Source organism: Corylus avellana, chromosome ca7 (genome assembly GCF_901000735.1).
Source record: "Corylus avellana chromosome ca7, CavTom2PMs-1.0".
Taxonomy (NCBI): Eukaryota; Viridiplantae; Streptophyta; class Magnoliopsida; order Fagales; family Betulaceae; genus Corylus; species Corylus avellana.
Genome location: NC_081547.1, coordinates 10,057,575 through 10,070,668, shown reverse-complemented (window position 1 = coordinate 10,070,668; position 13,094 = coordinate 10,057,575).

Below are 13,094 nucleotides of genomic sequence, written 5' to 3'. Positions count from 1 at the left end.
AGCAAAACTATCCACATCAAACAACCTCTGCAACTCCAATTCCCTAAAACCCAAATCCATTAATGCTCCATCACCTCAGAACAACCTGCAACTATTAAACCATCTTTCTCATGTACTATATTTCATCCACACTTCATCTTGTCCTACATCACATAAGTATTTTGTTTCTCCATTTACTTTGAACACAAAATTACTAATTGCTAAACACATCCAAAAGAGACACTGGGCTGCTGGTCCTTGGTTTATGTTCATTTCAATTTAAATCCAATGAACAAGTGTTTGCTATTGTGATGAAACTCGAAAACAACTTTACTATTCACATAATAACAACTCCAAGAATATCAAATTAACAATAACTGTCAGGCTGTCTATAGTGTTCATAAAGTTTCAGACAAAGGAAGTTATCAAAGGACAACTAATTGTTAAAAAACATAAACCTGACCTAGTTAACTGTAATTTTTCTCTGATAGCAAGCAGAGGACATTTATTAGGAAATAATATATTGTGTTCTTATTGAGTTAAAGACCTAAGAAGAAAGATCAGAGGATTAGCATCACGGTAATGAGACAAACTTTATCAACAGTCCTGTATACTAGAGAGCTTATTAACTATTAACAGTAACATTGTAAGAGGCTCACAGGGCTAGAAGTCAATCAAGTATCATTTCTACTCATTGGTCCTCAACATTACATCGTGTCAGACCAACATTTGGTTAGAAGTTCTGACAATATAGATATCTCCCAGCTCATTGATTTAAAAGAAAATTAAATTATCTTTACGCCCAGTGAGTTTCAAATTCCAAAAACAATATTTGAGCCATAAATATTATCTAGCACAGGGAAGACAGACAATCATTATAACCACATACAATTTTGCTTGCATCAAGACCACCTAGAAATAAACTAATAAAAAGAGATCAGAAAGCCCTTCAAAAGAATTTAAGAAAGGAAAAAAAAAAATCAAACTAGCAATATTAAGGCTAAGTCCAAACTATATCAAGTAGAAAAAAGACGGGGAAAAGAACACAGAAGAAGTTGAGTACTCTGATCCATGTCTCCCAGAGAGAAATTATCGCAACAGCCTCAACTTCCTTCCCTGCCTTTAAAGCACCTGCTACATGAAAAATACATGTATTAAAAAGATGAAGATAGGTTGACTATAAGATTCTTAAAGAAGTGTACAACTTTGAAGTGACAAGGTAGAAATTTATATATATATATATATAGAAAAAATAAAAAATAATAATAATAATAATAAAACTCATTGTGTACTGCATACAGTAAATTAATTTTCCAACAAAGTTCAGACATGTCATTTAATCAGTACAGACTCGAAAAATGATTAATTCTGCCAAGTAAGCACCTTCAAAATGATGCTTCCTGCACCGCATATAACAAATTACCCACCACCTGGAAAACCCAATCTACTTAAGAATAGACACATCTTTGATGTCAAAAAGCATAGACATCTATCAAGTATTGTATACGCCACTATGATAATGTCACCACCAAGCAGAATCTTCATAGAGGGAAAATATACACACAAACAAATCAAATACATCTGACGCACTATAAACGAAACAGTCTCAAAAGATCCCGGCTAATCACTTAACAGGCTGTCAGTTTTCTCTAAGATCTTACTCCTGTGTACACACCTAACCTTTGATATCAATAATTTAACCCCAGAACTCTGTCACATATGCACTATACTTCTAAAAAGATATATCATAAAAATGATATAAAAATACACCGCCTTTTCTCTTTGCCATTCAGAGACACTCTGACTTATATGATGAGAACAACCTCCACACTGTGGTACATTGGAAAAAGGATAACTGGAAATTCTGCATGCCAAATTTTCAAAGAATTATACAATTTCCAACAACAATGATCCCTAATCCCATAAGATCATTATGGAAAAATGCATAGAAAATATTACCTAACCTAGATTCTGAATCCAAATTGTGTTTCACCAGAAAACAGAATTATTACACTCATTTGAGCCATAATATGATTGGTGGGTTCAAAATGGCAGGAGGTCACGCTATCATAGCTCATAAGCATTCTCAAGGAAGCACCACCTGCATCCAATTCCTTTTTAGTTACCACTATTGACCAGCAAATTTGATAACTCAAGCTAAATCTTCCAGAGTCATTAAGTGGTTTCAAACAGTAAAAGAGATCGACAGCAACAAAGTTATAATTTCCTTAGATTCAGCTGGATACATCAAAACAAAAGGGATAATAAGAGTTCATGTAACATGATATACATCAAACCAAAAGAGAAGAGAAATGGCACTTAGGGTTTCGTTTACAAAACCATTATAGCAAAGCTGTTTTAATTAGATTTGTTTTATACACCTTTGACACAATCCAAACCCGACACGGAAACACAAATTGTCACCCCTAGCGAAGCATGTTACTGCACAATCAATTAGGCATTACTTTGTGCTCTGGAATTAACATAATTTGCTTTGGAAATAACATTTCCCTTTCAAAATAACCATTGCATTTCCGTTAAATTCTTTCTTCCCTGACTATTGTCTGCTCGAAGATGTGTCCAGATTCCTTAGTCAAAGTCTATGATAATAGGTTCACAATTTATGCTGACAAAATGCAAACGTTTTACATAGCTAAACACATATATCACAACCCTGTCAATTACATGGACAGGTTCTGCCCATGACACTGTAACATATCGCTACAAAATTCTTGTATGATATGGTAGATTGCTCATATGATTATCCAAAGAATATATTACTTCCTCCCTGTAGTGCTGAGCAAACCTAGATGTGCTGGAGGAGTGCGCGGTTTGGAGAAGGTGGCAAAAATAACAAACCTCAGGTAAAAGTTCATAATTCATCACTAACTGATTTAAAAGAAAAAATATCAAGTCCTTTAAATGCTGATAATCTAGTTAAACTTCCCAAACATTGAAGAAATCCCATATGTAAATGAGCATGAATTTTGAGCAAAAGACAATGAATAGAAGGGAAAAAATCCCATATGTAAATGAGCATGATAAAGGCTTTAGCTTGAGAATCAACCCAAGCATACAGAAAGGAATGCTCAGTAAAAACCAATACCAATAAATCATATTCACATGCTTAGAATTAAAAAAAGTAAGGCCAAAAATGATTTTTTTCAATTAATTTAGGTAGCCCCCTCCCCGCGGCACAACCAAAAAGAAAAAAAGAATTGCATTCGATAGTTACATGTACACCAATGCTATCTCAATCTCTGATCGATAACACGCACACAGAGAGCGAGAGAGAGATTTGGTCAGCACAGAGTTTATCGTGAACAACCCACAAAACCCTTCCTTTCTACCAAAACTATAAAATCATATGACATTTGCTCAACCCACTTCAATACCGAGAAATTTCATCAAGCCCCACCAGAAAGAGGAAAAATACCCGTAAAGCAAATGGTTTTTATCAAGTCCCGTAAGACCAAAATCGCGCAAAAAATTAATAATAACAAAAGAATACCCGAAACAAGAAAACCCATTTCTCAGCAGATAAGTTCAATCAAAAACCATAAACAAGAACAACAGAAGAAATCGCTCTAAGAAGAAAATTTCAGCAACCACGTCTGCAAAGCAGGAGAATTCAACCATCCAATGGTAGAAATGAACTCGAAAACCCAAAATTTACCAACTCTTACCGACCAGAGAGAGAGAGAGAGAGTCGACCTGCCTCCGATAAGCGACAGCAAAATGAGAAAAAGCAGCTTCTGTTGGAAAAGGATTTCCTTCGAGCATGGAATTCAAGAGCAGCTGCTGATTGGTGAAAGATAAAAAAGCAGTTTCTTAACAAGCGCTTTTCGTCTGCTTTTAGATGACCATGATGACGCTACTCTCCATCAATCGACTGGAGACGAATTATGAAAATAGGAAAGAAAATGACACTCCTCCCTCCCCTTCTCTCTCACTGCTCTCAGGAGGCAACACCCAGCAGGTTAATGTGCTAAACGATGTCGTTCTATTTTCTTGTTTCTGTTCCATTACTTCCGCGCCCCCACCGGGCCATCCTCCGGGATATCCTCAGATAATTCCTCAATTTCTTCTTTTTTAATTGTTTTTGGGTTCTTTATCCTCAAACAAGCTTTGCATAAGTTTTTTTTTAAAAAAAAAAAAAAAAAAAATTATCTTTTCTATAGATTAAAAAAATATATATATATATTTACAAAAAGTAGTTCTAATTATAAAAGCAAAGCACTAGCAGCAGACTCAAAAGCATCCACATTAAAAACCCTAAATATAATCAACATCAAAAAGCATCTATACTATACCAATGCACCCAATGCATTAAGAAATACTGTAGATGTCTAATGCATTATTAAATTATAAAAAATTGATTTTTCACATGTTCCAATAATTTTCTCTCCTCTCTCATTGCAATAATAAAAAGAAATAGTATTTAATTCATATAAAAAAAAATAAGAGAATTTTTTTTTTTTTTTTTTATAGGGAATCAAAAATAGTTTTATTCATCAAGTAAAGGAAAATTACAATTGAAAATATATAAATCTGCGGAAACAAAACAACAAATGTACTAGGTGCACTTATTTTATTCCTCTTTTTTTATGTAAGAACTTATTTTTCTAGTTTTTCTGCCCGTGAAACCATTCATAGCATCATCTTAGTTGTCTTAAAACATAAAAACAAAATATAAGTAAATACTCAATATATAGATACAACATACATGAAATAAAGTTAGAAACAATTTTATGTATCAAAACATCAAAAATACAAATAAAACATTCATCATCATACAATATTTTATTTTCTTTAAACTCTTGAGTAGACACACACAATTACGCCCTATTTGTAAGGGTTGGCGATCATTATTATTCCCTTATCAATAAATGGAGCCACTCTAGGATATAGACATCTCAGTTTGGTGGTGGTGGAACAGGATCCTCTCCAATTCCTTTGAACTAGATATTATCCAGTTAGTTATATTGAATTAGTGTTTTTGTCTTTTTATTTTTTAAATTGACAAAAATACCCCTACTATATAAATAACTGGATATTATCTAGTTTAAATGAAAATGAGAGGATCTTAATTCCAGTGGCAGTGGACCATACAAGATGGCTGGCTTGCCCAATAGCTATGGTATGGTTGCCCGTAATTCATATGGCCAATAAAACATTTGATGCAATCTTTTTTTCTTTTTTTTTCATCCAATTTTCATTAGCTGGTTATTGAAATTTCGTAATTGCAACCCCTTATGCATAACTGCTTTTTTCTTTCTTTCTTTTTCTTTTTTTTTTTTTTTTTAAATGGGCATTTTAAGCCTTTTTTTGTGTTTTGAGCCTTCATTAAGCCTCCCTTTTAGAGTACAGGCATTTTTAGCATTCTCACAGAACTTTAAAAAAAAAAAAAAAAAAAAAAACTAATTTGGTGGGCCAAATCACAAAAAAACAATCCCCAAAATAGTAGGGGTGTTTGTTAAACCCCACGGTACTCTACTACTGTTCATTTTTCACCACACTATTCATGGATAAAAAGAATAAAAAAAATAAAAATAATTATTTGGTATGGGAAAATGAAAAAGTGGTATTGAAAAGTAATAAATTTTGTTTTGTAATAATTTTTTTATTTAAATAATAATAAAAAATAAATGATGTGATATAAAAAGTGAATGATTTGATATAAAAGTAAGAATGTTTTTTTTTTTAAAAAAAATGAAGTGAATAGTGTGGTGAGATGATGAATAGTGTGGTGTGGTTTAACAAACACCCCGGTGATTTTGGTTTGGTGAATGAATAGTATTCACTCATCAAGTAAATAAAAAATAATATAAATTTTTTCTCTCCTTCCTATTCTTTGAAAAAGGTTGAAAAAATGATAAATAAATATTTTGAAAAAAAAAATGAAATAATGAAAATTAATAGTTAAAATAGTGAAATTGTTGGGAATGCTTTAAAAAAGTGGATAGTTAAAATAAAGAAAAATGTAATTTTTCTTATTTTGATGGATAAAATTTGATGAAAATGCTTAAAAACTCTCATTTTCAGCCTTACCAATTTGACGAAAAAAAATAAAAAATGGTGAGTGAAGTACTCACAAATTGAATAAAAAATGATTTATTTCTCCCGATTTTTCTTTTCCATTTCTCTCTCCTCGTTTAATAGTTAGAGAAAGAATAAACAAATATTTAAAAAATAATATTTATATAAAATAATGAAAGTGAATTATTAAAATAGTTAGGTTATACTATAAAAAAGTAAATAATTAAAATAGAGAAAAATGTATTTTTGGTTAATTTGGTGAGATAATAATGAACATACTTATATTATTTTAGGCATTTTTTTAAAAAAGAAAAAAAACAAACAGAATGCTTCAAAATGTAACAAAACTGAATAATTTTATCAATCAAACCCCCAAAACACGGTATATATATATTTCCGAGAAATAACACAAATTGTAGATTTTTTATGGGCTACAAAATTAGATACAAACGACATATAAAGAAATGAAAAGGCACTAAACAGTAAACACCTTTGCAAATTCCACAACTCAATCTCACTGCCACCTAATTTCATCACTATCTAATCGCACCGGCGGTCATTAGACTGTCTAGCACCGTTCAACCACCCCTAGCCTTTGTCTCCAAAGAGTGCCATCATTTCGACTTAGAAACCACAGCAACGGCGATCCATCAACCACCACGCCTTACACCAACGAGCAATCACTCGTACGAGTTGAAGAAAAGTATAGAAGATTGGAGATGTCATGTGTGTAGATGTGAAAATAAAAAATAAAAAATAAAAATAAAAAATAAAATAAAAAATTGGCGCTATTGTGGCTAACAATACGGCCATTAATATAAATCCATGTACGGAACGACCACCTAGGAAGTGTATGAGAAGCCGGGAGACTCTGGATATGAAGACTCTCCTTCACTCATGCATATTCTTCAAATAATGTTTTTATCATAAGGTGCTACCAGTAACGTGATCAAGACTTCAAAGTATACAAATTCAAATCTACTTTAAGATGTTTTCAAATTTGTAGGATCTTGAGGACAAATTCCATTTTAAGGGGAATTGAATGTTAGGAGTCTAATAATAGAGGTATTTTATGATTAAAATACCTTAGGTTATCTTTATAGATACCATTAGAAGTATGGATTAGAATTTAAATATTAGAGATAAGTATTATCATTATAGTAGTTTATTCTACTTAGTCTTTTTATTTTCACTATGCATTGTAATTGTCTTTTTAAAGACATCAAGCTTATTAATAAATTAAGCATAATTAATCCTAAACATTGAGTTTCAAAAAAGGGTTTTAAGTTTTTTTAAAATATAAAAAGTTTAGGTTCTCTTAGAACCTAACATCCATCCACTTTCCGTGTTTGTGTTTGAAAAAAATCATTCACCTAACAGTAATACTAAAACACTAAACAACTAACAACAACCCTTACAATTAAAATACAACTGCTAATCTCGCCAGCCTCTTTAAGCATACAAATTTCAACAACAAAAACATAATTTGTCTATCATGGGAAAAAAAATTTTAAAAAATCAAATAAACACTAACATTAGAAATCACATCTACGTAGCAAGAACATTGCAAACAATAATAATACATGGTATATTATTATTATTATAAAATATAATATATATTAAGTTAGCGGTTACTAACCTCCCACCTGCTCCTAATAGTTAGCTATTTTTTCCAGCAGTCTACAAAAGTGATTATCAGGTTAACCGCCAATAACAACCCGTTTGTACCATCCTAGTTCGGCCATCCTTTGAGCTTTATTTATTTATTTAATTTTTATTTAATTTTTATTATTTTTATTTTTATTAGTTTTAATTTTGTTTTTAAGAAAATAATGATATAATAAAAAGAAAAAAAAATTAGTTACTGACTTATTTGCCACAAAACAATAATTTGATATATTTATATGTCACATGTGGGGCTTTTTTTTATTATTATTATTATTTATATATATATATATATATAAAAAAAAAATAACTAATAATTTATAAAACTTTTTTATATTTATTCCATAAAAATGAAGGGGAAAGCCTATATATCTCATTTAATTACTACTAAATTGACAATATCTCTTAAAACTAACAAAATATTGTCAATGTTTCCCAATGACCAGACTACCCTTAGTAAAATAAAAATAAAAAATATGAGAAAACTTTTAGGAAAAAATCTAAAACTATATATATATATATTAAAAAAATCATTTTATAAAAAAAAGTTAAAAAATTTCAATTTTTTTTTTTTATGAATATTGAAAATTATCTTTCTCTTTTTGTAATTTTTGTTTTATAATTTTTTAAGTATTAATTTCCTTTTTTAAAAAAAATTAAAATTTTATTGTGAAGAAATTAAAATTTTCGTTTTTTAAAACAAATTTTTTTTAAAAAAAAAAATCGTTTTTTTAATAAAAAAATTCATTTAAAAAAATCGTTTAAAAATTAAAAAAAATTATTTTTTAAAAAAATCATTTTAAGAATTAAAAAATAATTTTTTTTTTCAAATTTATAAAGATGTTTTTGTCTTATTAAGAAATTTATAGAAGTATTTTTATTTTTTATTAGTCTTAGAAATATTGGCAATATTTTAATAATTTAAAAAAATATTGTGACAATTAAAAATTTAAAGGACATTGTAAGAATGAATTCGGAGACCATCCAAAAACTTCAGAAACGGCTCCAAATGATCTCTGGGCGTGTAGGAGAGGGTGTGGGGGCTGAAGCTCATGAAATTCAACACCGACTGCAGACTTTGTTAGACAAAGAAGATGTAAAATGGCGGCAACGTGCAAAGATTGAGTGGCTTCGGGGGGGCGATCGGAACACTAAATTTTATCACGCTTGTGCAAATAATCGCCGAAGGTCAAACCATATTTCCAGCATTCATGACGACTCGGGATATAAATGGGAGTCAGTCAAAGAGGTACAAATGGCTTTTGTAAACTTTTTTACTGGATTATTTTCTTCTACTGTTGGTGATGATTTTACTCGATGTTTACAACCGGTGGAGAGGAGGGTTACGGAGACTATGAACATTGAGTTATTAAAACCATTCACTAAGGAAGAAATTTTTGTTGCCCTTCATAAAATGGGTCCCCTAAAAGCACCAGGTCCTGATGGGTTACCAGCTGGGTTTTTCCAAAATAATTGGGTTTTGATGGGTGAGGATATTTGTTGTGCGGTCTTAGGTACCCTTAATTCTGGTTCTCTGCCTCTTGATTTGAACAAGACAAATATTTCACTTATTCCGAAGGTAAAAAATCCTACTTGTGTTACTGATTATCGCCCAATAAGTTTGTGCAATGTCATCTATAAAATTATTTCAAAGGTTTTGGCCAATCGATTTAAGAAGATATTACCTTTGATTATTTCGCCTGAGCAAAGCGCCTTTGTTCCTGGGAGATTAATTACAGATAATGTGCTTGCGGCATATGAAACTCTTCATACTATGCAAACACGATTAAAGGGGAAAAAGGGCTTCATGGCTATTAAATTGGACATGAGCAAAGCGTATGATCGTGTAGAATGGAGGTATTTGGAGGAGATTATGAAGCGATTGGGTTTTGATTCTCGATGGATTAAGCTTATTATGATGTGTGTCTCAACGGTCCAATATTCCGTGGTGGTGAATGGCAAACCATGTGGTCTAATTACACCAAAGAGGGGGTTGCGACAAGGGGATCCTTTATCCCCGTATTTATTTCTCCTATGTGCAGAAGGGTTAAATTCTTTGATGAGGAAAGCTTTAGAAGAGGGCATTGTGACAGGGGTCCCGACATCAAAAAGGGGTCCGCGCATTAGCCGTCTTTTCTTTGCGGATGATAGCCTCCTTTTTTGTCGATCCACACTGGCCCAATGGGAGGCTTTGTCTAGCATTCTACGTGAGTATGAGAAGGCGTCGGGACAACGGCTTAATACTAGCAAGACCTCCATTTTCTTTAGTAAAAATACGGCACAAGAGGGGAAGATGGCTATTTTGGCTGCTGCGGGTATTTCGGAAACACAAAGGTTTGACACCTATTTGGGTCTACCGGCTTTGATTGGAAAATCCTGAACCATTGCTTTTAAAAGTATTCTGGATCGTGTTTGGAAAAGGCTGCAGGATTGGAAATTAAAATTCCTATCCCAGGCGGGAAAAGAAATTTTATTGAAAGCTGTCATCCAGGCGATTCCTACTTATAGCATGAGTGTTTTTCTCTTCCCGAAGTCTTTGTGCTCAGCGATAAATTCACAAATGCAAAAATTTTGGTGGGGTTATTGTAAGAAGGAATCGAGCGTACATTGGATGAGTTGGAGGCGAATGGGCTTATCGAAGAAGGAGGGTGGTTTGGGCTTTCGCGATTTTAATTTTTTTAACAAAGCCCTTCTAGCCAAACAATGTTGGCGGTTGTGGGCCCAACCGGATAGTTTGGTGGCAAAGATAATGGAGGCAAAGTATTTTCGGGGTGGCTCTATTCTTGATGCAAGGGTGGGGTATAGACCTTCTTTCGCTTGGAGGAGCATCATTGGGTCTTGCAACATCTTAAAGGAAGGATTGATATGGCGGGTGGGGGATGGTTCACAGATTCGGATTTGGAAAGATAAATGGCTTCCCCAACCATCTACTTTTCGTATTCGATCACCTCCTCGATTACTCGACCCAGATGCAACTGTTGATAAGCTTATCAATCCAGACACTAAATGGTGGGACACTCAATTCTTGGAACGGTTATTTGAAAAGGAAGAAGTCCAGATGATTCAATCAATTCCGCCTAGTGTTACAAATCAGCAAGATACTCTTATTTGGAGAGGGACGGCAAACGGCTTATTTTCTGTGAGGAGTGCCTACTATATTCAACAAGAATTAGTTGCTGCCTCCATGGTAGAATGTTCCACTAGTGCTGGGAAGGTGGATGTCTGGAAAAACATCTGGGCTCTCTCTATCCCCCCTATTGAAAAGAATTTTCTTTGGCGAGCATGTCATGATATACTCCCTACCCGTGCAAATCTTTGGAAGAAAAAGATCCTCACAGATCCTTCCTGTCATTTTTGTGGGGCGGAGGTCGAAACTGCTTTTCATGTACTCTGGCAGTGTCCATCTGCCAGGGATGTGTGGGGCATGTGCTGTGCGACAATTCAAAAGAATCACTTTTCGGGCCCTGAGTTTTTACAGGTTGTGGAGGGAGTTTTCTCTAAGTGTGGGTTGGAGGATATTAAAACGTTTGTAGGAGTTGCTCGTAGAATCTGGATGCGGAGGAATGAGGTGCTGCATGGCGGTATCTTCTTGACGCCAAACACCATTCTTAAGCTGACTCAGAAGTCCATGGCAGATTTTAGACAGGCTTTTGAAGACGGGGATGCAGACCACCCACCTGCATATGTCCAGGGTCCCTCGCAGTGGGTTGCTCCTGATGTGGGGTGGGTTAAGGCGAATTGGGATGCGGCGCTGGATTCTTCGTTGGGTCGGATGGGATTTGGGGTGGTGGTGAGAGATCATATGGGGTATTTACGTGCTGCACGATGCATGACTCAACTGGGTTTTCTCTCCCCGGCTGCAGCAGAAGCACGAGCAGTGTTAGTGGCCATTCAACTCTGCAGTGAGATGGGCTTCTTCCAAGTTCAGTTGGAAGGAGATGCTAAGGGCGTGGTTGAGGCTGTACGGGATACTAGCACAAATTAAAGCTGCTGTGCAGGTCTTCTCTCAATGGCAGATAGGCTTTGTGAAGCGGGACAGCAATAGAGCTGCCCATGCACTTGCTAAGTTGGCTGTCAAAGATGTTCTAGAGAAGACTTGGATAGATAATGCTCCTGATTGTATTCGAGATTTGATTCAGCTAGAGCATTTTGCTCTGGTTGATTGATTTACAAATGAGAATTCCACTATTACCTCAAAAAAAAAAAGAAAAAAAAAAAAGAAAGGTTGAACCATAAATATAGAGTAATGCTGGGCAAGGCTTAGGTGCGGTAGTTCAAAACTACCGCACCATGCTGTAGTCCAAAACTGCACCGTTTGGTGCAGTTTTGGGCAATAAACAAATAGTTCTTTTAAAGAAAAAGAAAAAGAAAAATATTTAAAAACTAAAAGTATTAAAAAAATAGAAGAGAAAAAAAAAAAAAAAAATGAAAGGGGTGGAGCCACCCCTTGGCCAAAATGGGGTGGCCGGACCATCCCATTTTGGCCAAGGGGGTGGATTTCCATTATCCTCCTCCAACTTTCTCACATATTAACTTGCCTTTCCATTATCCTCCTCCAACTTTCTCAAGAAAGTGACAGAAAATTGGAAGCCAAAAGGAAAAATTCAAAGAAACCCAAAACTCCAAAAACCATGAGGTCCTTGTATTTCATTCCACCAGCAACACCCATTTCAATCTGGACCACCCCAAAGGCCATGAGGGTGGATCTTCGTCGATTCCGGCACCGGTGAAGGCTATCATGTGCTTTGATTCCCTCTTCTTCCTGATTTCCCTTGAAGGCATGGATTCTATGGATCTGATGGAGACTTTTGGGTACATGGATTTGGTTGAAACAATGATTTCTTTGATCCACAATGTATCTTTCAGCAAAATCATGAAAACCCGTTAGAGGATAGTTATCAACACCAAGAGCAAGAACATGCACTGAATCTGCAAGAACATCATGATCAACTGCTGTTTTTATTTTTAATTCTTTCTAGTTTTTAGTTTTTTTAACTTTTTTAATTGTTTTAATATTTTTAATTATTAGTTTTTTATATTTTTTAATTCTTAAATAATTGTTTGTTATATTTTTTAAAAAAGCTATTTTTTCCCAGCCCAAAACTGCACCGTTTGGTTCAGTTTTGAATTTTTCCTTCTCAAAACTGCACCAAACGGTGCAGTTTTGGACTACTGAATGGTGCGGTAGTTTTGGACTACCGCACCTAAGCCGAATCCGAGTAATGCTACGGAATAACAAAAGTTCCGTAGCATTTCCGTTTTTTCCTATGTGGCAGAGTTAAACAAACCGCGGTTACGTTTTGGTTTTTTATTTTTTAATTATTTTAATTATTATTATTATTAAAAAAAAAAAAGAAAAAAAAAAAAGAAATAGACTCACGCTATGTCGCTATCCCTTCAGCCCCCAAAGG